Source organism: Triturus cristatus, chromosome 6 (genome assembly GCF_964204655.1).
Source record: "Triturus cristatus chromosome 6, aTriCri1.1, whole genome shotgun sequence".
NCBI lineage: Eukaryota > Metazoa > Chordata > Amphibia > Caudata > Salamandridae > Triturus > Triturus cristatus.
In genome coordinates this window covers 589610685-589635952 of record NC_140589.1, presented here as the reverse complement: position 1 = coordinate 589635952, position 25268 = coordinate 589610685, and the positions used below count along the sequence as shown (strand labels likewise).

General features: G+C 49.7%; 9 non-coding genes across 9 annotated transcripts; all 9 read right to left on the bottom strand.

Moving 5' to 3' along the window:
• Window positions 1-831: 831 nt before the first annotated feature.
• On the bottom strand, window positions 832-1017 carry LOC146817490 (U2 spliceosomal RNA). The gene has a single exon (XR_014964919.1). It is a non-coding gene; the product is annotated as a U2 spliceosomal RNA (small nuclear RNA).
• A 7821-nt stretch (window positions 1018-8838) lies between these two features.
• On the bottom strand, window positions 8839-9029 carry LOC146817489 (U2 spliceosomal RNA). Its single transcript, XR_014964855.1, has one exon. It is a non-coding gene; the product is annotated as a U2 spliceosomal RNA (small nuclear RNA).
• A 1003-nt stretch (window positions 9030-10032) lies between these two features.
• Window positions 10033-10223, bottom strand: LOC146817488 (U2 spliceosomal RNA). Its single transcript, XR_014964854.1, has one exon. It is a non-coding gene; the product is annotated as a U2 spliceosomal RNA (small nuclear RNA).
• Window positions 10224-11242: 1019 nt separating this feature from the next.
• Window positions 11243-11433, bottom strand: LOC146817487 (U2 spliceosomal RNA). The gene has a single exon (XR_014964853.1). It is a non-coding gene; the product is annotated as a U2 spliceosomal RNA (small nuclear RNA).
• Window positions 11434-12442: 1009 nt separating this feature from the next.
• Window positions 12443-12633, bottom strand: LOC146817486 (U2 spliceosomal RNA). Its single transcript, XR_014964852.1, has one exon. It is a non-coding gene; the product is annotated as a U2 spliceosomal RNA (small nuclear RNA).
• A 1019-nt stretch (window positions 12634-13652) lies between these two features.
• On the bottom strand, window positions 13653-13834 carry LOC146817485 (U2 spliceosomal RNA). The gene has a single exon (XR_014964922.1). It is a non-coding gene; the product is annotated as a U2 spliceosomal RNA (small nuclear RNA).
• Window positions 13835-21657: 7823 nt separating this feature from the next.
• LOC146817484 (U2 spliceosomal RNA) lies at window positions 21658-21848 on the bottom strand. Its single transcript, XR_014964851.1, has one exon. It is a non-coding gene; the product is annotated as a U2 spliceosomal RNA (small nuclear RNA).
• A 1015-nt stretch (window positions 21849-22863) lies between these two features.
• Window positions 22864-23054, bottom strand: LOC146817483 (U2 spliceosomal RNA). The gene has a single exon (XR_014964850.1). It is a non-coding gene; the product is annotated as a U2 spliceosomal RNA (small nuclear RNA).
• Window positions 23055-24073: 1019 nt separating this feature from the next.
• LOC146817482 (U2 spliceosomal RNA) lies at window positions 24074-24264 on the bottom strand. Its single transcript, XR_014964849.1, has one exon. It is a non-coding gene; the product is annotated as a U2 spliceosomal RNA (small nuclear RNA).
• Between the last annotated feature and the right edge of the window lie 1004 nt (window positions 24265-25268).

Below are 25268 nucleotides of genomic sequence, written 5' to 3'. Positions count from 1 at the left end.
CGGCTCTCGCCTCGTTAGGCGTCACTTAGCATACCCACGTTGTCCTCTTTCTAGCATTTGCATGCCCCGCCCCTTCCTGTCCTCTGCTTCCAGCCGGCTGGCCGGAAAGCCTGGCAGCCGGGGGATGCTGGGAATCAGGCCAGGATGCCCTGGACAGCTCCCCGACAGGAAGTGGCCGGCGCCTCGCCCTCGCCTACCCGGGACACTGCTCCCCTGTAGCCAAAGGCCTATAGATAAGGCTTGGCCGTTCGTGGCCGTTCGGGGACGGGCGGGGCGGGCAAAGAAGGAAAAGGACTCTGTATTTTCCTTCATTGCTCAGAGAAGCCAAGGGCAGTGTCCACTTCTCTGCCTCCGTCCCTCCATCTCTCTCTCCCTCCCTCCCTCTCTCCCTCCCTCCCTCCCTCCCTCCCTCCCTCCCTCCCTCCCTCCCTCCCTTTCCTCGTCTCTTTCCGTCTCTACCTCGATCCTACTGACTTGCTGGAAAACTTCCTCATTTCGTTCCCCAGTGAAATGGATCCAAAAACGAAGGAAACTCTGAGGCTGGAAAAGCAGTCTCCTTCTGACATTTTTCTCTTCCAAAGTGCAGCGTCTGGATGGAGAAGGGAATAAAAATAAAAAAAAAGTTCCAGAAAACGTGAAAAATATATAAATAAATAAATAAAGCGCGTTTGCGGCAGATCAATGACATAAATAAATAAATAAAGCAAGACGCGGTGACCAGGGTGGCTTTATTCTCGCGCAAACACAGTAGCGCCACTTTACAGGGTTTGGTAGTGAAGCGCTACTTTCGTTTTCTCATCTATCTTTCAACAGCATTGTTTTCCCCGGGTGGGGAAGTGCACCATTCCTGGAGGTACTGCAATACCAGGTTGATGCGTGGAGTGGACAGAGCAAGCTCCTATTCCATCTCCCTGTTCCAAAAATCAATTTAATATATGGTCCCCAGATAGAGGACGTATCAGATATTAAACTGATAAGAACAGATTTTTTATTCAAAATAGATTTTATTGAAGATCAAGTATTATACAAGAGAATATATACATATCATACAAAGGGGAATGCGGCGACCCCTAAGTAAATTGTGAATATACAATAACATTTCCACGACAGTGTGGAAGACAACTAGAAGAATACAGATTTGCTAATCCAAAAACTTGGCATGGAAAAACACAAGGAATTAAAAAACAGCTAAAAGCAGATCAAAAAACAGCAAAAAAGACTGCAAAAAAACAAAAACCACATCCCGGCCTAGTGCCAAGTTAGAGTAGCAATCAAGAAACCCCATTGACCAAGAATAGGAGCCCAGCACCATAGTAGCGGTTCCAGAATACCCAGGAAAGGCCTACGAAGAGAGAAAAACAGACTGCGCATAGTGATCCTGTTCCTGCCAAAATATGACAGAACTCAGGAGGAAAAGCCCTCTTACCCCTTACAGCAGTACAAAAGTTAAGTTATTGTGTGAAAGAAAAAAACCGTAGGAGACATCGTCATGCACTGACACTGGAAAACAAAGACAAAAGAGATGCACGCTAGTAGACCGCAGTATCAAAGAACAGTACTGGCCTCTGTTGCAGAAGTGCAAAGGCAGGTGAAATATTCAGTTCATCTGAAAACATGAACAGGAGCATATTGCATGCATACGAAAGATAACACCAAGAGTCCAGGCGCTATGCAGCCCTGAAAAAACTGGAGAAGTGAGAAGGACCCTACCCCTGCGGTCCAGGGGTCAAAACGCCTCTCAGGGTGGATGAAAGATCCAAACACGGGTGGCCCAAGACACGCTCTTCCGTCTGACATCCTGTGCAACGTACTCCTTAATGGACTTCTGAGCAATCTTCCAAACAGCAACTGGAGAGAGAGTGTCCTTTTTCAAAACCATCATGTTTCTGGCATCCCAAAGAGCAGTCTTTACAGCAGAAACAATGCACCAAACCACTCTCCATTGATCCGGATGCCATGGTCCCATGCCTGAAGCGTGCTGCACCAAACGATAAGACAGCTGGTCTTCCAACAGATGATGGGTCAGGTACTGCAGAGACCGTCTCCAAACTGCTGTGGCAAAAGGGCAATCCCAAAAAACATGCGCAGCTGATTCCTCATCTCGACATCCCTCCCTAGGACAGACTGGAGATACCGCCAAGGATCTACGGTGCAAGGCTCTTTTCGTTGGTAAGACCTCGTGTGCCGCCCTCCAATGGAGATCTCGATGGAAACCCAAAATCTTTGGATGGGCCATCCCAAGCCAAGCAGCTCTGGATCTGTCCTCTGCCATGGCTGGCAGTGCAGTCACCGGCAACCTACTGGACACGAAAGCAGATACTATTTTAAACGATTTCCAACAAAAAGTTTCCAACGTTTGCAATTGATAGGTTGTCAAAAAACTCTTCACAAAACCATAACAGTCAGGTGACGAAAAAGCAAGGGGAGAAATGTTGGTGGGCGTCCACATTTTCAGGGATCTTAAAACAAAACCTAAGTTGTATTTCACAAAAGCTCCCGCTTTGGACTTGGCAAAGAAAAAGATGTGGAGATGAACAACAACAAAATACAAATGAAGGATATGTCGCAGATCAGGTAAGTTCATGCCTCCTGCACCCCTCGGCTTGTACAGAACGTCTCTCGCCAATGGCTCCATGGCGCCTCTCCAGAAGAAAAGAGCGAACTTCCGTGCCAGGATCACTTGTACTCTTCGCGGTGGAGGAAACACTGCAGCCAAGTAAAACAGACTGGGCAGTAACACAGTCCTTAAAACAAAAACCCTCCCCTCAAAAGATAAATCTCTTAATGACCAGAGACCAAGAGTCCTGGAAACTTGTGAAACCTTCTCCTGCCAGTTCTTCTTCCCTTGGCCGTCCTTATCAAACTTGACTCCCAACACCGTTACAGCGTCTGGCATGCGTTGAATTTCTGGACAAGGATCCTCCTCCCACTTCCCATAAAGCATGCTTTGAGATTTATGAGCATTGAGTTTAGAGCCAGAACTTTTACAATAGATGTCAACTCTATCCAAAGCAGATCTCACAGATAATCTATTGGTACATAAAAGGGTAACATCATCCATATACAATTGAACTTTGACAGATTGTCCACCGCTCCCAGGGATATGCACCCCAGAAATGCGCGTGTCCTCCTGGATCATTTTACTAAGACATTCAATAGCACAAACAAATAACGTGGGAGACATAGGACACCCCTGCCTCACTCCACTTTTGACAGCAAATTCCCTGGAGAACCAACCATTATATAATACTTTACTAGTAGAGGCCTCATAGATCCATCGCAGCCACTGAATGAACAATAAAGGAAAACCCATTGCAGTCAATACGTGCCATAGAAATGCATGAGAAATGTTATCATACGCCTTTTCAAAATCAAGACTCAGCAAAGCCAAAGGGGAATGCCTTTCTAATTGAAATTGAATAGAGTCTCTAATGAGAACCAAACAATCTGAAACCCGCCTCCCTTTAACCGCACTCACTTGATCTGGGGAAATGAGGTCAGAAAGAATCTCTCCCACCCTCTGAGTCAACAGCTTCATGTATAACTTGTAATCAGTATTCAGCAGAGTGATAGGCCGCCAATTTTTTAACTCAGCTCTATCACCCTTTTTGTGTAATAAAACAATGATACCTTCACAGAATTGCTTGGGAGTTACACCAAGAACTTTCCGCTCCCGACAGACTTCCAATACCGAGTCCTTCAAAACTGGCCAGAACTCCTTATAGAACTCAATTGGAAGTCCATCTGGACCGGGTGATCTCCCATTGGCGAAGGAACTTAGAGCAATATCAAGGTCCTCCACTGAGAAGTCCTTCACCAAGCTCTGTTTTTGCCTCAAAGTCAGTGTGTCTTTGATCACTGCCAGGGAAGCTGCCGACTCAGAGGGACTAACAAGTTTCTCAGAGTACAGGTCCGCAAAAAACTCAGTCAACACCTCACCCATGCCGTCCGTAGTAGTCTGCAACCGTCCCTGACTGTCCTTCCATCCATCAGCTGCCCTTTGTTCCTCTATCACTTTCTTAAAAAAATAGCGGGAACATTTTTCATTCCCATCCACCCATTCAGCTCTGGCAAGGGACTTCACAATCTCCAGACGCTGCAAATATATATTTTCAATCTCTTCTTCCAAGTCTCTCACTTCGTTCACAACATTCAAACCCAATCTGTTCATACCATACAATCTCTGCAAGCGTCCCTGTAACACATTCAAATAACGCACCCTTTCTCTCGCCAGCTTTCTACCTTCTTCCCTAAAAAACTCACCAATTCTCCCTTTGACCCACAACCACCAATCAGTCCAACTCTTAAAAAAGTCCTTTAAAGTCTTCCAACCCTCAAAACGGTCAGAAAATAGTTTCTTCAGCCCTTCTTCCTTCAAAAGAGAAACATTCAGCTTCCACACACCTCTACCATGGACACGCACCTGGTCCAAAACTATGTCTGCCCTTAGTGCCATATGGTCCGAAAAGAAAAGTGGCTCAAGTACACATTTTGCACATTTTAAGTCATTAGAGATAAACACAAAATCAATCCTGGACCTTAAAGACAAGTCTGGACCATGCCAAGTAAAAAATCCTACATCAGCACTGTTCCCATCACTCCCAGCCCGAGGTCCAGCCCGTCTCCCAGCCCCAGGATTAGCCTGTAAAAAAGCATCAGTTAAATGAAAGTCCCCCACAATATCCTTGAGAACATGGCCTGTTTTGTCTATAGGGCGGCCGCTCCCTGTATCATTACTAGTTAAACCAGTGTTAAAATCTCCTGCCCAAATCAAACTCCCTCTGGTCAAACATGCACTTCTACAAACGTGTTCAAAAAGATGCAGTCGTTCGTCTTTATCAGCAGGAGCATAGGTATTCAACAAAGTAAAGGGAGCACCCTGGAAAAGTGCCTTGACCCTTAGCGCCCTCCCAGGTTTGAGCACTGTGGAATCAACTATACTCACTTTCCTGCTGGCTACCAAAATCGCCACTCCACTGTTCCTATTGCCATCTTCTCCAGACCAAAAAGAAGGACCTTTCTTCCAAGCTTGCTGCCACCAAGAGTAGTCTGTTCTGAAAGGAATCTGACATTCTTGGAGACAAAAAACATCCACCCCCTTCATTTCCCCCAAACAAAATAACACCTTATCCCTCCGTTCCGCACTACAGACACCTCTGACATTAATGGAAACAATTTGCAAAGCCATTAGGAAAAACAAACATAAATGTAAAACGTGAACAATCTTGGCCATACTTACTTGTTAGATGAAGCGGACTCAACAACCATGAACATATCATCCTCACTGTTTACCTGGGAGTCCAGCAGGATCAACTCCTTAAGATCCTGCTTTACTTCTGCATCAGTTTTGTTGATGTCACCACTCTGCGCTCCCAACTTCCCTTTTTTCCCTGAGCCACTTTCACCATTCTCTGAACTAAACTTCTTACCCAAAGCTTTGCCCTCCTTCTTTTGGGATGCAACCTCCCCCTTATCTAAGGTAGTCCTTCTCCCCCTCATGGTTCTTCCACTCCCCCCCACAGGTACCAGCACTCTTTGCGGTAAAGCATTTTTGGGAGTCAAAGAAGACTGGCTCACCAATCCTTCACCATTGTCAGTAGTGGATGCCCTAAGGACGGACCCCGCATCCTGACACTTGCCATTCTTCATCTTACCCTTGCTGGTGCTGGGCTCAAGAGAAGACTCCACTCTCCCATCTTCAGATGCTGCTTGCACTTTCTTCTTTTTCACGCTCTCCTTTGCCTCCCCTTCTTCCAAGCTCTTCCGTCGTTCCAGCTTCCGCTCCAGCTTCAGCTTCTCCGCCACCAACTGACCTTCGATTTCTGCAATATGCTGAACAAGTTGTGACATACCCTCACTGTCCTTCTCCCCAACCTCCACCACAGAGTCTTGTTGGACTTGTCGGAGTGGGAGGGACTCAACTTCTCCCTCATCCATGGAATCCTCCCCATCTGATGACAAAGGAGTCCAGAATTTACCCTTCACCTTATCCAGGAGGGGCAAGGGTGCCACAGAAGACTGTGTTGCATCCTGGTCCCCCCTGACACAACCAGAGGGCAAGTTAGCAAAAAGACTGTCAGGCAGATCCTGCGCCGTCATACCATCACATTGGTTTGAAGCTACACACTCTTCAACACCTCCGGATCCACCCTCCCCTCCCTCAGTGCCCGGACAGCGGGGAGTGGGACCCTCCACTAGAACAGCCTGGTCCTCCGTCCCTGTAATGGGAGCTGCTGCCGAAAGCGGCGCGTTATGCGCTACCTCAGCAGCCGCGTTCTCCTTCTCTGCTCTTACCAGTTCTTCCTCAACAGCTGTGTCACTCAAAGCCGTATTCTGTAACCCAACCCTGATATCGCTAGCGTCAGAGTTGGTGAAAGCGCTCATGGGATTCTTCAATTTGTTAGCAAAGGATGAGGGACAATCACGATAAAGGTGACCATCTCTACCACATAGATTACACAAACGCCTCTCGACACAGTCCTTGGCCACATGCCCTTCACCCCCACAATTAGAACAAATAAGTTTAGTGCACTCAGATTGGACATGGTCCCGAGCCCCACACCTCCTGCACAACTTGGGTTGACCAGCATAGAACAACAAAATCCGATTGGGGCCTAACAGGAAAGAGGAAGGCAAATGACACAGACCCCCCACCCCAGACGGATCCACTTTTAATTTGACTGAAATGCGCCAAGACCCATTCCATATTCCCAAAATATCACGCACCTTTTCCAAATTATGCGCAGTTTCACAATTCCTTTTAAGCCACATCAATAAATCATGTTCACTGACAGTTTCGTTATATACCTTGATAATAACAATTTTGGAACGAAGATCAGTTAACCCATCTACATTAAAACAAGCCAATTCGTTTTTACCCCTTTCAATTTCAAACGTGGACCAAAACCGGGTTAAACATACAGCAGAGTTAAAGCTCACATCCCACCCATTGCCAACAGGGAGCGCAATAACACAGAATAAATCGCTGGCTGCAACATGCAACATTTTTTGTAAAATAATCTGCACAAAATCAACCCTAGACATACTTAATTTCTTCTCACCTGACATGAATTCTTGCTTGATCGTGAAGCGCACGCAAAAGTGCCTTCTAATGCCTGTTCTTGGAGCGCCTTGCGACATCCTGAAACAGAGGAAGGGAGCAGAGTGGAAACGAAGGGGGAAGGAAAGAGTTAACAGAGAGAGAGGAGAGAATGCTCACAACTCGCGCTGAAGTCCGTTGATCACCTCAGCTGTGTGGTAACTAAGGCAACGAGTCATCAAAGTGCCCAGCAGCAGCCACGAAGGTTCGGAGCCTGTCTCCCTCCCTCCACGCTCCCACCAGCGAGGACTCCAGCCCCCAGCGCCGAGGCACTGAGAGACCAGAGCCCCCACCAGCAGAGCGCAGGGGAGAGAAGCGGAGAGAAGGGCCTCACTCGTCCGAATCGTAAGTCCAGGAATCTTGAAAGCCTCAGTACCTGCAGATAGGAATGAAAACACACACGTAGAAAAAACACCAACCAGCACTGTTCAATAATCGCTGAAGAGGCACGCCGTTTGCCACATCCCGCGCACAGAGCATCAGCCTTGCCCCGGACAAGCCAGGGTACGAAGGCCCGTCCCCATGCACAGAAGAGGTGACAAAAAGAATGAACCCCAAAAGGTCAGGCACCTCACAGCCCTTCACACGCAGCCTGGCCCCGGACAAGCCAGGGAACACAGGCCCAGTGCTACAAGGCTGCAGATATCCCAACCAGCCCAGACCAGACCAAATACAAATGCACTTGATCTTAGCCAAAAGGCCGAGAAGCGATAACCAGAATGGTGCCAGAATTCGCACCTCCCGGAGCAATCTCCCTGGCTGACCCGGACCGGGGTCTTCCCTCGCACCGTCGCTTGAGGCCCTTTCGCCTCTTTTTCTGACTCCTAGTGGGAGCTCAGCATGTGCCCATAGAAAGGAGGCCCTGGCCTCGGGCCTTCTCCCGGCTCCCAGAGTCCTCCACGGCTCTCGCCTCGTTAGGCGTCACTTAGCATACCCACGTTGTCCTCTTTCTAGCATTTGCATGCCCCGCCCCTTCCTGTCCTCTGCTTCCAGCCGGCTGGCCGGAAAGCCTGGCAGCCGGGGGATGCTGGGAATCAGGCCAGGATGCCCTGGACAGCTCCCCGACAGGAAGTGGCCGGCGCCTCGCCCTCGCCTACCCGGGACACTGCTCCCCTGTAGCCAAAGGCCTATAGATAAGGCTTGGCCGTTCGTGGCCGTTCGGGGACGGGCGGGGCGGGCAAAGAAGGAAAAGGACTCTGTATTTTCCTTCATTGCTCAGAGAAGCCAAGGGCAGTGTCCACTTCTCTGCCTCCGTCCCTCCATCTCTCTCTCCCTCCCTCCCTCTCTCCCTCCCTCCCTCCCTCCCTCCCTCCCTCCCTCCCTCCCTCCCTCCCTCCCTCCCTTTCCTCGTCTCTTTCCGTCTCTACCTCGATCCTACTGACTTGCTGGAAAACTTCCTCATTTCGTTCCCCAGTGAAATGGATCCAAAAACGAAGGAAACTCTGAGGCTGGAAAAGCAGTCTCCTTCTGACATTTTTCTCTTCCAAAGTGCAGCGTCTGGATGGAGAAGGGAATAAAAATAAAAAAAAAGTTCCAGAAAACGTGAAAAATATATAAATAAATAAATAAAGCGCGTTTGCGGCAGATCAATGACATAAATAAATAAATAAAGCAAGACGCGGTGACCAGGGTGGCTTTATTCTCGCGCAAACACAGTAGCGCCACTTTACAGGGTTTGGTAGTGAAGCGCTACTTTCGTTTTCTCATCTATCTTTCAACAGCATTGTTTTCCCCGGGTGGGGAAGTGCACCATTCCTGGAGGTACTGCAATACCAGGTTGATGCGTGGAGTGGACAGAGCAAGCTCCTATTCCATCTCCCTGTTCCAAAAATCAATTTAATATATGGTCCCCAGATAGAGGACGTATCAGATATTAAACTGATAAGAACAGATACTACACTTGATCTTAGCCAAAAGGCCGAGAAGCGATAACCAGAATGGTGCCAGAATTCGCACCTCCCGGAGCAATCTCCCTGGCTGACCCGGACCGGGGTCTTCCCTCGCACCGTCGCTTGAGGCCCTTTCGCCTCTTTTTCTGACTCCTAGTGGGAGCTCAGCATGTGCCCATAGAAAGGAGGCCCTGGCCTCGGGCCTTCTCCCGGCTCCCAGAGTCCTCCACGGCTCTCGCCTCGTTAGGCGTCACTTAGCATACCCACGTTGTCCTCTTTCTAGCATTTGCATGCCCCGCCCCTTCCTGTCCTCTGCTTCCAGCCGGCTGGCCGGAAAGCCTGGCAGCCGGGGGATGCTGGGAATCAGGCCAGGATGCCCTGGACAGCTCCCCGACAGGAAGTGGCCGGCGCCTCGCCCTCGCCTACCCGGGACACTGCTCCCCTGTAGCCAAAGGCCTATAGATAAGGCTTGGCCGTTCGTGGCCGTTCGGGGACGGGCGGGGCGGGCAAAGAAGGAAAAGGACTCTGTATTTTCCTTCATTGCTCAGAGAAGCCAAGGGCAGTGTCCACTTCTCTGCCTCCGTCCCTCCATCTCTCTCTCCCTCCCTCCCTCTCTCCCTCCCTCCCTCCCTCCCTCCCTCCCTCCCTTTCCTCGTCTCTTTCCGTCTCTACCTCGATCCTACTGACTTGCTGGAAAACTTCCTCATTTCGTTCCCCAGTGAAATGGATCCAAAAACGAAGGAAACTCTGAGGCTGGAAAAGCAGTCTCCTTCTGACATTTTTCTCTTCCAAAGTGCAGCGTCTGGATGGAGAAGGGAATAAAAATAAAAAAAAAGTTCCAGAAAACGTGAAAAATATATAAATAAATAAATAAAGCGCGTTTGCGGCAGATCAATGACATAAATAAATAAATAAAGCAAGACGCGGTGACCAGGGTGGCTTTATTCTCGCGCAAACACAGTAGCGCCACTTTACAGGGTTTGGTAGTGAAGCGCTACTTTCGTTTTCTCATCTATCTTTCAACAGCATTGTTTTCCCCGGGTGGGGAAGTGCACCATTCCTGGAGGTACTGCAATACCAGGTTGATGCGTGGAGTGGACAGAGCAAGCTCCTATTCCATCTCCCTGTTCCAAAAATCAATTTAATATATGGTCCCCAGATAGAGGACGTATCAGATATTAAACTGATAAGAACAGATACTACACTTGATCTTAGCCAAAAGGCCGAGAAGCGATAACCAGAATGGTGCCAGAATTCGCACCTCCCGGAGCAATCTCCCTGGCTGACCCGGACCGGGGTCTTCCCTCGCACCGTCGCTTGAGGCCCTTTCGCCTCTTTTTCTGACTCCTAGTGGGAGCTCAGCATGTGCCCATAGAAAGGAGGCCCTGGCCTCGGGCCTTCTCCCGGCTCCCAGAGTCCTCCACGGCTCTCGCCTCGTTAGGCGTCACTTAGCATACCCACGTTGTCCTCTTTCTAGCATTTGCATGCCCCGCCCCTTCCTGTCCTCTGCTTCCAGCCGGCTGGCCGGAAAGCCTGGCAGCCGGGGGATGCTGGGAATCAGGCCAGGATGCCCTGGACAGCTCCCCGACAGGAAGTGGCCGGCGCCTCGCCCTCGCCTACCCGGGACACTGCTCCCCTGTAGCCAAAGGCCTATAGATAAGGCTTGGCCGTTCGTGGCCGTTCGGGGACGGGCGGGGCGGGCAAAGAAGGAAAAGGACTCTGTATTTTCCTTCATTGCTCAGAGAAGCCAAGGGCAGTGTCCACTTCTCTGCCTCCGTCCCTCCATCTCTCTCTCCCTCCCTCCCTCTCTCCCTCCCTCCCTCCCTCCCTCCCTCCCTCCCTCCCTCCCTCCCTCCCTTTCCTCGTCTCTTTCCGTCTCTACCTCGATCCTACTGACTTGCTGGAAAACTTCCTCATTTCGTTCCCCAGTGAAATGGATCCAAAAACGAAGGAAACTCTGAGGCTGGAAAAGCAGTCTCCTTCTGACATTTTTCTCTTCCAAAGTGCAGCGTCTGGATGGAGAAGGGAATAAAAATAAAAAAAAAGTTCCAGAAAACGTGAAAAATATATAAATAAATAAATAAAGCGCGTTTGCGGCAGATCAATGACATAAATAAATAAATAAAGCAAGACGCGGTGACCAGGGTGGCTTTATTCTCGCGCAAACACAGTAGCGCCACTTTACAGGGTTTGGTAGTGAAGCGCTACTTTCGTTTTCTCATCTATCTTTCAACAGCATTGTTTTCCCCGGGTGGGGAAGTGCACCATTCCTGGAGGTACTGCAATACCAGGTTGATGCGTGGAGTGGACAGAGCAAGCTCCTATTCCATCTCCCTGTTCCAAAAATCAATTTAATATATGGTCCCCAGATAGAGGACGTATCAGATATTAAACTGATAAGAACAGATACTACACTTGATCTTAGCCAAAAGGCCGAGAAGCGATAACCAGAATGGTGCCAGAATTCGCACCTCCCGGAGCAATCTCCCTGGCTGACCCGGACCGGGGTCTTCCCTCGCACCGTCGCTTGAGGCCCTTTCGCCTCTTTTTCTGACTCCTAGTGGGAGCTCAGCATGTGCCCATAGAAAGGAGGCCCTGGCCTCGGGCCTTCTCCCGGCTCCCAGAGTCCTCCACGGCTCTCGCCTCGTTAGGCGTCACTTAGCATACCCACGTTGTCCTCTTTCTAGCATTTGCATGCCCCGCCCCTTCCTGTCCTCTGCTTCCAGCCGGCTGGCCGGAAAGCCTGGCAGCCGGGGGATGCTGGGAATCAGGCCAGGATGCCCTGGACAGCTCCCCGACAGGAAGTGGCCGGCGCCTCGCCCTCGCCTACCCGGGACACTGCTCCCCTGTAGCCAAAGGCCTATAGATAAGGCTTGGCCGTTCGTGGCCGTTCGGGGACGGGCGGGGCGGGCAAAGAAGGAAAAGGACTCTGTATTTTCCTTCATTGCTCAGAGAAGCCAAGGGCAGTGTCCACTTCTCTGCCTCCGTCCCTCCATCTCTCTCTCCCTCCCTCCCTCTCTCCCTCCCTCCCTCCCTCCCTCCCTCCCTCCCTCCCTCCCTCCCTCCCTTTCCTCGTCTCTTTCCGTCTCTACCTCGATCCTACTGACTTGCTGGAAAACTTCCTCATTTCGTTCCCCAGTGAAATGGATCCAAAAACGAAGGAAACTCTGAGGCTGGAAAAGCAGTCTCCTTCTGACATTTTTCTCTTCCAAAGTGCAGCGTCTGGATGGAGAAATAAAAAAAAAGTTCCAGAAAACGTGAAAAATATATAAATAAATAAATAAAGCGCGTTTGCGGCAGATCAATGACATAAATAAATAAATAAAGCAAGACGCGGTGACCAGGGTGGCTTTATTCTCGCGCAAACACAGTAGCGCCACTTTACAGGGTTTGGTAGTGAAGCGCTACTTTCGTTTTCTCATCTATCTTTCAACAGCATTGTTTTCCCCGGGTGGGGAAGTGCACCATTCCTGGAGGTACTGCAATACCAGGTTGATGCGTGGAGTGGACAGAGCAAGCTCCTATTCCATCTCCCTGTTCCAAAAATCAATTTAATATATGGTCCCCAGATAGAGGACGTATCAGATATTAAACTGATAAGAACAGATACTACACTTGATCTTAGCCAAAAGGCCGAGAAGCGATAACCAGAATGGTGCCAGAATTCGCACCTCCCGGAGCAATCTCCCTGGCTGACCCGGACCGGGGTCTTCCCTCGCACCGTCGCTTGAGGCCCTTTCGCCTCTTTTTCTGACTCCTAGTGGGAGCTCAGCATGTGCCCATAGAAAGGAGGCCCTGGCCTCGGGCCTTCTCCCGGCTCCCAGAGTCCTCCACGGCTCTCGCCTCGTTAGGCGTCACTTAGCATACCCACGTTGTCCTCTTTCTAGCATTTGCATGCCCCGCCCCTTCCTGTCCTCTGCTTCCAGCCGGCTGGCCGGAAAGCCTGGCAGCCGGGGGATGCTGGGAATCAGGCCAGGATGCCCTGGACAGCTCCCCGACAGGAAGTGGCCGGCGCCTCGCCCTCGCCTACCCGGGACACTGCTCCCCTGTAGCCAAAGGCCTATAGATAAGGCTTGGCCGTTCGTGGCCGTTCGGGGACGGGCGGGGCGGGCAAAGAAGGAAAAGGACTCTGTATTTTCCTTCATTGCTCAGAGAAGCCAAGGGCAGTGTCCACTTCTCTGCCTCCGTCCCTCCATCTCTCTCTCCCTCCCTCCCTCTCTCCCTCCCTCCCTCCCTCCCTCCCTCCCTCCCTCCCTCCCTCCCTCCCTTTCCTCGTCTCTTTCCGTCTCTACCTCGATCCTACTGACTTGCTGGAAAACTTCCTCATTTCGTTCCCCAGTGAAATGGATCCAAAAACGAAGGAAACTCTGAGGCTGGAAAAGCAGTCTCCTTCTGACATTTTTCTCTTCCAAAGTGCAGCGTCTGGATGGAGAAGGGAATAAAAATAAAAAAAAAGTTCCAGAAAACGTGAAAAATATATAAATAAATAAATAAAGCGCGTTTGCGGCAGATCAATGACATAAATAAATAAATAAAGCAAGACGCGGTGACCAGGGTGGCTTTATTCTCGCGCAAACACAGTAGCGCCACTTTACAGGGTTTGGTAGTGAAGCGCTACTTTCGTTTTCTCATCTATCTTTCAACAGCATTGTTTTCCCCGGGTGGGGAAGTGCACCATTCCTGGAGGTACTGCAATACCAGGTTGATGCGTGGAGTGGACAGAGCAAGCTCCTATTCCATCTCCCTGTTCCAAAAATCAATTTAATATATGGTCCCCAGATAGAGGACGTATCAGATATTAAACTGATAAGAACAGATTTTTTTTTTTTTTTTATTCAAAATAGATTTTATTGAAGATCAAGTATTATACAAGAGAATATATACATATCATACAAAGGGGAATGCGGCGACCCCTAAGTAAATTGTGAATATACAATAACATTTCCACGACAGTGTGGAAGACAACTAGAAGAATACAGATTTGCTAATCCAAAAACTTGGCATGGAAAAACACAAGGAATTAAAAAACAGCTAAAAGCAGATCAAAAAACAGCAAAAAAGACTGCAAAAAAACAAAAACCACATCCCGGCCTAGTGCCAAGTTAGAGTAGCAATCAAGAAACCCCATTGACCAAGAATAGGAGCCCAGCACCATAGTAGCGGTTCCAGAATACCCAGGAAAGGCCTACGAAGAGAGAAAAACAGACTGCGCATAGTGATCCTGTTCCTGCCAAAATATGACAGAACTCAGGAGGAAAAGCCCTCTTACCCCTTACAGCAGTACAAAAGTTAAGTTATTGTGTGAAAGAAAAAAACCGTAGGAGACATCGTCATGCACTGACACTGGAAAACAAAGACAAAAGAGATGCACGCTAGTAGACCGCAGTATCAAAGAACAGTACTGGCCTCTGTTGCAGAAGTGCAAAGGCAGGTGAAATATTCAGTTCATCTGAAAACATGAACAGGAGCATATTGCATGCATACGAAAGATAACACCAAGAGTCCAGGCGCTATGCAGCCCTGAAAAAACTGGAGAAGTGAGAAGGACCCTACCCCTGCGGTCCAGGGGTCAAAACGCCTCTCAGGGTGGATGAAAGATCCAAACACGGGTGGCCCAAGACACGCTCTTCCGTCTGACATCCTGTGCAACGTACTCCTTAATGGACTTCTGAGCAATCTTCCAAACAGCAACTGGAGAGAGAGTGTCCTTTTTCAAAACCATCATGTTTCTGGCATCCCAAAGAGCAGTCTTTACAGCAGAAACAATGCACCAAACCACTCTCCATTGATCCGGATGCCATGGTCCCATGCCTGAAGCGTGCTGCACCAAACGATAAGACAGCTGGTCTTCCAACAGATGATGGGTCAGGTACTGCAGAGACCGTCTCCAAACTGCTGTGGCAAAAGGGCAATCCCAAAAAACATGCGCAGCTGATTCCTCATCTCGACATCCCTCCCTAGGACAGACTGGAGATACCGCCAAGGATCTACGGTGCAAGGCTCTTTTCGTTGGTAAGACCTCGTGTGCCGCCCTCCAATGGAGATCTCGATGGAAACCCAAAATCTTTGGATGGGCCATCCCAAGCCAAGCAGCTCTGGATCTGTCCTCTGCCATGGCTGGCAGTGCAGTCACCGGCAACCTACTGGACACGAAAGCAGATACTATTTTAAACGATTTCCAACAAAAAGTTTCCAACGTTTGCAATTGATAGGTTGTCAAAAAACTCTTCACAAAACCATAACAGTCAGGTGACGAAAAAGCAAGGGGAGAAATGTTGGTGGGCGTCCACATTTTCAGGGATCTTAAAACAAAACCTAAGTTGTATTTCACAAAAGCTCCCGCTTTGGACTTGGCAAAGAAAAAGATGTGGAGATGAACAACAACAAAATACAAATGAAGGATATGTCGCAGATCAGGTAAGTTCATGCCTCCTGCACCCCTCGGCTTGTACAGAACGTCTCTCGCCAATGGCTCCATGGCGCCTCTCCAGAAGAAAAGAGCGAACTTCCGTGCCAGGATCACTTGTACTCTTCGCGGTGGAGGAAACACTGCAGCCAAGTAAAACAGACTGGGCAGTAACACAGTCCTTAAAACAAAAACCCTCCCCTCAAAAGATAAATCTCTTAATGACCAGAGACCAAGAGTCCTGGAAACTTGTGAAACCTTCTCCTGCCAGTTCTTCTTCCCTTGGCCGTCCTTATCAAACTTGACTCCCAACACCGTTACAGCGTCTGGCATGCGTTGAATTTCTGGACAAGGATCCTCCTCCCACTTCCCATAAAGCATGCTTTGAGATTTATGAGCATTGAGTTTAGAGCCAGAACTTTTACAATAGATGTCAACTCTATCCAAAGCAGATCTCACAGATAATCTATTGGTACATAAAAGGGTAACATCATCCATATACAATTGAACTTTGACAGATTGTCCACCGCTCCCAGGGATATGCACCCCAGAAATGCGCGTGTCCTCCTGGATCATTTTACTAAGACATTCAATAGCACAAACAAATAACGTGGGAGACATAGGACACCCCTGCCTCACTCCACTTTTGACAGCAAATTCCCTGGAGAACCAACCATTATATAATACTTTACTAGTAGAGGCCTCATAGATCCATCGCAGCCACTGAATGAACAATAAAGGAAAACCCATTGCAGTCAATACGTGCCATAGAAATGCATGAGAAATGTTATCATACGCCTTTTCAAAATCAAGACTCAGCAAAGCCAAAGGGGAATGCCTTTCTAATTGAAATTGAATAGAGTCTCTAATGAGAACCAAACAATCTGAAACCCGCCTCCCTTTAACCGCACTCACTTGATCTGGGGAAATGAGGTCAGAAAGAATCTCTCCCACCCTCTGAGTCAACAGCTTCATGTATAACTTGTAATCAGTATTCAGCAGAGTGATAGGCCGCCAATTTTTTAACTCAGCTCTATCACCCTTTTTGTGTAATAAAACAATGATACCTTCACAGAATTGCTTGGGAGTTACACCAAGAACTTTCCGCTCCCGACAGACTTCCAATACCGAGTCCTTCAAAACTGGCCAGAACTCCTTATAGAACTCAATTGGAAGTCCATCTGGACCGGGTGATCTCCCATTGGCGAAGGAACTTAGAGCAATATCAAGGTCCTCCACTGAGAAGTCCTTCACCAAGCTCTGTTTTTGCCTCAAAGTCAGTGTGTCTTTGATCACTGCCAGGGAAGCTGCCGACTCAGAGGGACTAACAAGTTTCTCAGAGTACAGGTCCGCAAAAAACTCAGTCAACACCTCACCCCTGCCGTCCGTAGTAGTCTGCAACCGTCCCTGACTGTCCTTCCATCCATCAGCTGCCCTTTGTTCCTCTATCACTTTCTTAAAAAAATAGCGGGAACATTTTTCATTCCCATCCACCCATTCAGCTCTGGCAAGGGACTTCACAATCTCCAGACGCTGCAAATATATATTTTCAATCTCTTCTTCCAAGTCTCTCACTTCGTTCACAACATTCAAACCCAATCTGTTCATACCATACAATCTCTGCAAGCGTCCCTGTAACACATTCAAATAACGCACCCTTTCTCTCGCCAGCTTTCTACCTTCTTCCCTAAAAAACTCACCAATTCTCCCTTTGACCCACAACCACCAATCAGTCCAACTCTTAAAAAAGTCCTTTAAAGTCTTCCAACCCTCAAAACGGTCAGAAAATAGTTTCTTCAGCCCTTCTTCCTTCAAAAGAGAAACATTCAGCTTCCACACACCTCTACCATGGACACGCACCTGGTCCAAAACTATGTCTGCCCTTAGTGCCATATGGTCCGAAAAGAAAAGTGGCTCAAGTACACATTTTGCACATTTTAAGTCATTAGAGATAAACACAAAATCAATCCTGGACCTTAAAGACAAGTCTGGACCATGCCAAGTAAAAAATCCTACATCAGCACTGTTCCCATCACTCCCAGCCCGAGGTCCAGCCCGTCTCCCAGCCCCAGGATTAGCCTGTAAAAAAGCATCAGTTAAATGAAAGTCCCCCACAATATCCTTGAGAACATGGCCTGTTTTGTCTATAGGGCGGCCGCTCCCTGTATCATTACTAGTTAAACCAGTGTTAAAATCTCCTGCCCAAATCAAACTCCCTCTGGTCAAACATGCACTTCTACAAACGTGTTCAAAAAGATGCAGTCGTTCGTCTTTATCAGCAGGAGCATAGGTATTCAACAAAGTAAAGGGAGCACCCTGGAAAAGTGCCTTGACCCTTAGCGCCCTCCCAGGTTTGAGCACTGTGGAATCAACTATACTCACTTTCCTGCTGGCTACCAAAATCGCCACTCCACTGTTCCTATTGCCATCTTCTCCAGACCAAAAAGAAGGACCTTTCTTCCAAGCTTGCTGCCACCAAGAGTAGTCTGTTCTGAAAGGAATCTGACATTCTTGGAGACAAAAAACATCCACCCCCTTCATTTCCCCCAAACAAAATAACACCTTATCCCTCCGTTCCGCACTACAGACACCTCTGACATTAATGGAAACAATTTGCAAAGCCATTAGGAAAAACAAACATAAATGTAAAACGTGAACAATCTTGGCCATACTTACTTGTTAGATGAAGCGGACTCAACAACCATGAACATATCATCCTCACTGTTTACCTGGGAGTCCAGCAGGATCAACTCCTTAAGATCCTGCTTTACTTCTGCATCAGTTTTGTTGATGTCACCACTCTGCGCTCCCAACTTCCCTTTTTTCCCTGAGCCACTTTCACCATTCTCTGAACTAAACTTCTTACCCAAAGCTTTGCCCTCCTTCTTTTGGGATGCAACCTCCCCCTTATCTAAGGTAGTCCTTCTCCCCCTCATGGTTCTTCCACTCCCCCCCACAGGTACCAGCACTCTTTGCGGTAAAGCATTTTTGGGAGTCAAAGAAGACTGGCTCACCAATCCTTCACCATTGTCAGTAGTGGATGCCCTAAGGACGGACCCCGCATCCTGACACTTGCCATTCTTCATCTTACCCTTGCTGGTGCTGGGCTCAAGAGAAGACTCCACTCTCCCATCTTCAGATGCTGCTTGCACTTTCTTCTTTTTCACGCTCTCCTTTGCCTCCCCTTCTTCCAAGCTCTTCCGTCGTTCCAGCTTCCGCTCCAGCTTCAGCTTCTCCGCCACCAACTGACCTTCGATTTCTGCAATATGCTGAACAAGTTGTGACATACCCTCACTGTCCTTCTCCCCAACCTCCACCACAGAGTCTTGTTGGACTTGTCGGAGTGGGAGGGACTCAACTTCTCCCTCATCCATGGAATCCTCCCCATCTGATGACAAAGGAGTCCAGAATTTACCCTTCACCTTATCCAGGAGGGGCAAGGGTGCCACAGAAGACTGTGTTGCATCCTGGTCCCCCCTGACACAACCAGAGGGCAAGTTAGCAAAAAGACTGTCAGGCAGATCCTGCGCCGTCATACCATCACATTGGTTTGAAGCTACACACTCTTCAACACCTCCGGATCCACCCTCCCCTCCCTCAGTGCCCGGACAGCGGGGAGTGGGACCCTCCACTAGAACAGCCTGGTCCTCCGTCCCTGTAATGGGAGCTGCTGCCGAAAGCGGCGCGTTATGCGCTACCTCAGCAGCCGCGTTCTCCTTCTCTGCTCTTACCAGTTCTTCCTCAACAGCTGTGTCACTCAAAGCCGTATTCTGTAACCCAACCCTGATATCGCTAGCGTCAGAGTTGGTGAAAGCGCTCATGGGATTCTTCAATTTGTTAGCAAAGGATGAGGGACAATCACGATAAAGGTGACCATCTCTACCACATAGATTACACAAACGCCTCTCGACACAGTCCTTGGCCACATGCCCTTCACCCCCACAATTAGAACAAATAAGTTTAGTGCACTCAGATTGGACATGGTCCCGAGCCCCACACCTCCTGCACAACTTGGGTTGACCAGCATAGAACAACAAAATCCGATTGGGGCCTAACAGGAAAGAGGAAGGCAAATGACACAGACCCCCCACCCCAGACGGATCCACTTTTAATTTGACTGAAATGCGCCAAGACCCATTCCATATTCCCAAAATATCACGCACCTTTTCCAAATTATGCGCAGTTTCACAATTCCTTTTAAGCCACATCAATAAATCATGTTCACTGACAGTTTCGTTATATACCTTGATAATAACAATTTTGGAACGAAGATCAGTTAACCCATCTACATTAAAACAAGCCAATTCGTTTTTACCCCTTTCAATTTCAAACGTGGACCAAAACCGGGTTAAACATACAGCAGAGTTAAAGCTCACATCCCACCCATTGCCAACAGGGAGCGCAATAACACAGAATAAATCGCTGGCTGCAACATGCAACATTTTTTGTAAAATAATCTGCACAAAATCAACCCTAGACATACTTAATTTCTTCTCACCTGACATGAATTCTTGCTTGATCGTGAAGCGCACGCAAAAGTGCCTTCTAATGCCTGTTCTTGGAGCGCCTTGCGACATCCTGAAACAGAGGAAGGGAGCAGAGTGGAAACGAAGGGGGAAGGAAAGAGTTAACAGAGAGAGAGGAGAGAATGCTCACAACTCGCGCTGAAGTCCGTTGATCACCTCAGCTGTGTGGTAACTAAGGCAACGAGTCATCAAAGTGCCCAGCAGCAGCCACGAAGGTTCGGAGCCTGTCTCCCTCCCTCCACGCTCCCACCAGCGAGGACTCCAGCCCCCAGCGCCGAGGCACTGAGAGACCAGAGCCCCCACCAGCAGAGCGCAGGGGAGAGAAGCGGAGAGAAGGGCCTCACTCGTCCGAATCGTAAGTCCAGGAATCTTGAAAGCCTCAGTACCTGCAGATAGGAATGAAAACACACACGTAGAAAAAACACCAACCAGCACTGTTCAATAATCGCTGAAGAGGCACGCCGTTTGCCACATCCCGCGCACAGAGCATCAGCCTTGCCCCGGACAAGCCAGGGTACGAAGGCCCGTCCCCATGCACAGAAGAGGTGACAAAAAGAATGAACCCCAAAAGGTCAGGCACCTCACAGCCCTTCACACGCAGCCTGGCCCCGGACAAGCCAGGGAACACAGGCCCAGTGCTACAAGGCTGCAGATATCCCAACCAGCCCAGACCAGACCAAATACAAATGCACTTGATCTTAGCCAAAAGGCCGAGAAGCGATAACCAGAATGGTGCCAGAATTCGCACCTCCCGGAGCAATCTCCCTGGCTGACCCGGACCGGGGTCTTCCCTCGCACCGTCGCTTGAGGCCCTTTCGCCTCTTTTTCTGACTCCTAGTGGGAGCTCAGCATGTGCCCATAGAAAGGAGGCCCTGGCCTCGGGCCTTCTCCCGGCTCCCAGAGTCCTCCACGGCTCTCGCCTCGTTAGGCGTCACTTAGCATACCCACGTTGTCCTCTTTCTAGCATTTGCATGCCCCGCCCCTTCCTGTCCTCTGCTTCCAGCCGGCTGGCCGGAAAGCCTGGCAGCCGGGGGATGCTGGGAATCAGGCCAGGATGCCCTGGACAGCTCCCCGACAGGAAGTGGCCGGCGCCTCGCCCTCGCCTACCCGGGACACTGCTCCCCTGTAGCCAAAGGCCTATAGATAAGGCTTGGCCGTTCGTGGCCGTTCGGGGACGGGCGGGGCGGGCAAAGAAGGAAAAGGACTCTGTATTTTCCTTCATTGCTCAGAGAAGCCAAGGGCAGTGTCCACTTCTCTGCCTCCGTCCCTCCATCTCTCTCTCCCTCCCTCCCTCTCTCCCTCCCTCCCTCCCTCTCTCCCTCCCTCCCTCCCTCCCTCCCTTTCCTCGTCTCTTTCCGTCTCTACCTCTATCCTACTGACTTGCTGGAAAACTTCCTCATTTCGTTCCCCAGTGAAATGGATCCAAAAACGAAGGAAACTCTGAGGCTGGAAAAGCAGTCTCCTTCTGACATTTTTCTCTTCCAAAGTGCAGCGTCTGGATGGAGAAGGGAATAAAAATAAAAAAAAAGTTCCAGAAAACGTGAAAAATATATAAATAAATAAATAAAGCGCGTTTGCGGCAGATCAATGACATAAATAAATAAATAAAGCAAGACGCGGTGACCAGGGTGGCTTTATTCTCGCGCAAACACAGTAGCGCCACTTTACAGGGTTTGGTAGTGAAGCGCTACTTTCGTTTTCTCATCTATCTTTCAACAGCATTGTTTTCCCCGGGTGGGGAAGTGCACCATTCCTGGAGGTACTGCAATACCAGGTTGATGCGTGGAGTGGACAGAGCAAGCTCCTATTCCATCTCCCTGTTCCAAAAATCAATTTAATATATGGTCCCCAGATAGAGGACGTATCAGATATTAAACTGATAAGAACAGATACTACACTTGATCTTAGCCAAAAGGCCGAGAAGCGATAACCAGAATGGTGCCAGAATTCGCACCTCCCGGAGCAATCTCCCTGGCTGACCCGGACCGGGGTCTTCCCTCGCACCGTCGCTTGAGGCCCTTTCGCCTCTTTTTCTGACTCCTAGTGGGAGCTCAGCATGTGCCCATAGAAAGGAGGCCCTGGCCTCGGGCCTTCTCCCGGCTCCCAGAGTCCTCCACGGCTCTCGCCTCGTTAGGCGTCACTTAGCATACCCACGTTGTCCTCTTTCTAGCATTTGCATGCCCCGCCCCTTCCTGTCCTCTGCTTCCAGCCGGCTGGCCGGAAAGCCTGGCAGCCGGGGGATGCTGGGAATCAGGCCAGGATGCCCTGGACAGCTCCCCGACAGGAAGTGGCCGGCGCCTCGCCCTCGCCTACCCGGGACACTGCTCCCCTGTAGCCAAAGGCCTATAGATAAGGCTTGGCCGTTCGTGGCCGTTCGGGGACGGGCGGGGCGGGCAAAGAAGGAAAAGGACTCTGTATTTTCCTTCATTGCTCAGAGAAGCCAAGGGCAGTGTCCACTTCTCTGCCTCCGTCCCTCCATCTCTCTCTCCCTCCCTCCCTCTCTCCCTCCCTCCCTCCCTCTCTCCCTCCCTCCCTCCCTCCCTCCCTTTCCTCGTCTCTTTCCGTCTCTACCTCTATCCTACTGACTTGCTGGAAAACTTCCTCATTTCGTTCCCCAGTGAAATGGATCCAAAAACGAAGGAAACTCTGAGGCTGGAAAAGCAGTCTCCTTCTGACATTTTTCTCTTCCAAAGTGCAGCGTCTGGATGGAGAAGGGAATAAAAATAAAAAAAAAGTTCCAGAAAACGTGAAAAATATATAAATAAATAAATAAAGCGCGTTTGCGGCAGATCAATGACATAAATAAATAAATAAAGCAAGACGCGGTGACCAGGGTGGCTTTATTCTCGCGCAAACACAGTAGCGCCACTTTACAGGGTTTGGTAGTGAAGCGCTACTTTCGTTTTCTCATCTATCTTTCAACAGCATTGTTTTCCCCGGGTGGGGAAGTGCACCATTCCTGGAGGTACTGCAATACCAGGTTGATGCGTGGAGTGGACAGAGCAAGCTCCTATTCCATCTCCCTGTTCCAAAAATCAATTTAATATATGGTCCCCAGATAGAGGACGTATCAGATATTAAACTGATAAGAACAGATACTACACTTGATCTTAGCCAAAAGGCCGAGAAGCGATAACCAGAATGGTGCCAGAATTCGCACCTCCCGGAGCAATCTCCCTGGCTGACCCGGACCGGGGTCTTCCCTCGCACCGTCGCTTGAGGCCCTTTCGCCTCTTTTTCTGACTCCTAGTGGGAGCTCAGCATGTGCCCATAGAAAGGAGGCCCTGGCCTCGGGCCTTCTCCCGGCTCCCAGAGTCCTCCACGGCTCTCGCCTCGTTAGGCGTCACTTAGCATACCCACGTTGTCCTCTTTCTAGCATTTGCATGCCCCGCCCCTTCCTGTCCTCTGCTTCCAGCCGGCTGGCCGGAAAGCCTGGCAGCCGGGGGATGCTGGGAATCAGGCCAGGATGCCCTGGACAGCTCCCCGACAGGAAGTGGCCGGCGCCTCGCCCTCGCCTACCCGGGACACTGCTCCCCTGTAGCCAAAGGCCTATAGATAAGGCTTGGCCGTTCGTGGCCGTTCGGGGACGGGCGGGGCGGGCAAAGAAGGAAAAGGACTCTGTATTTTCCTTCATTGCTCAGAGAAGCCAAGGGCAGTGTCCACTTCTCTGCCTCCGTCCCTCCATCTCTCTCTCCCTCCCTCCCTCTCTCCCTCCCTCCCTCCCTCCCTCCCTCCCTCCCTCCCTCCCTCCCTCCCTTTCCTCGTCTCTTTCCGTCTCTACCTCGATCCTACTGACTTGCTGGAAAACTTCCTCATTTCGTTCCCCAGTGAAATGGATCCAAAAACGAAGGAAACTCTGAGGCTGGAAAAGCAGTCTCCTTCTGACATTTTTCTCTTCCAAAGTGCAGCGTCTGGATGGAGAAGGGAATAAAAATAAAAAAAAAGTTCCAGAAAACGTGAAAAATATATAAATAAATAAATAAAGCGCGTTTGCGGCAGATCAATGACATAAATAAATAAATAAAGCAAGACGCGGTGACCAGGGTGGCTTTATTCTCGCGCAAACACAGTAGCGCCACTTTACAGGGTTTGGTAGTGAAGCGCTACTTTCGTTTTCTCATCTATCTTTCAACAGCATTGTTTTCCCCGGGTGGGGAAGTGCACCATTCCTGGAGGTACTGCAATACCAGGTTGATGCGTGGAGTGGACAGAGCAAGCTCCTATTCCATCTCCCTGTTCCAAAAATCAATTTAATATATGGTCCCCAGATAGAGGACGTATCAGATATTAAACTGATAAGAACAGATACTACACTTGATCTTAGCCAAAAGGCCGAGAAGCGATAACCAGAATGGTGCCAGAATTCGCACCTCCCGGAGCAATCTCCCTGGCTGACCCGGACCGGGGTCTTCCCTCGCACCGTCGCTTGAGGCCCTTTCGCCTCTTTTTCTGACTCCTAGTGGGAGCTCAGCATGTGCCCATAGAAAGGAGGCCCTGGCCTCGGGCCTTCTCCCGGCTCCCAGAGTCCTCCACGGCTCTCGCCTCGTTAGGCGTCACTTAGCATACCCACGTTGTCCTCTTTCTAGCATTTGCATGCCCCGCCCCTTCCTGTCCTCTGCTTCCAGCCGGCTGGCCGGAAAGCCTGGCAGCCGGGGGATGCTGGGAATCAGGCCAGGATGCCCTGGACAGCTCCCCGACAGGAAGTGGCCGGCGCCTCGCCCTCGCCTACCCGGGACACTGCTCCCCTGTAGCCAAAGGCCTATAGATAAGGCTTGGCCGTTCGTGGCCGTTCGGGGACGGGCGGGGCGGGCAAAGAAGGAAAAGGACTCTGTATTTTCCTTCATTGCTCAGAGAAGCCAAGGGCAGTGTCCACTTCTCTGCCTCCGTCCCTCCATCTCTCTCTCCCTCCCTCCTCTCTCCCTCCCTCCCTCCCTCCCTCCCTCCCTCCCTCCCTCCCTCCCTCCCTTTCCTCGTCTCTTTCCGTCTCTACCTCGATCCTACTGACTTGCTGGAAAACTTCCTCATTTCGTTCCCCAGTGAAATGGATCCAAAAACGAAGGAAACTCTGAGGCTGGAAAAGCAGTCTCCTTCTGACATTTTTCTCTTCCAAAGTGCAGCGTCTGGATGGAGAAGGGAATAAAAATAAAAAAAAAGTTCCAGAAAACGTGAAAAATATATAAATAAATAAATAAAGCGCGTTTGCGGCAGATCAATGACATAAATAAATAAATAAAGCAAGACGCGGTGACCAGGGTGGCTTTATTCTCGCGCAAACACAGTAGCGCCACTTTACAGGGTTTGGTAGTGAAGCGCTACTTTCGTTTTCTCATCTATCTTTCAACAGCATT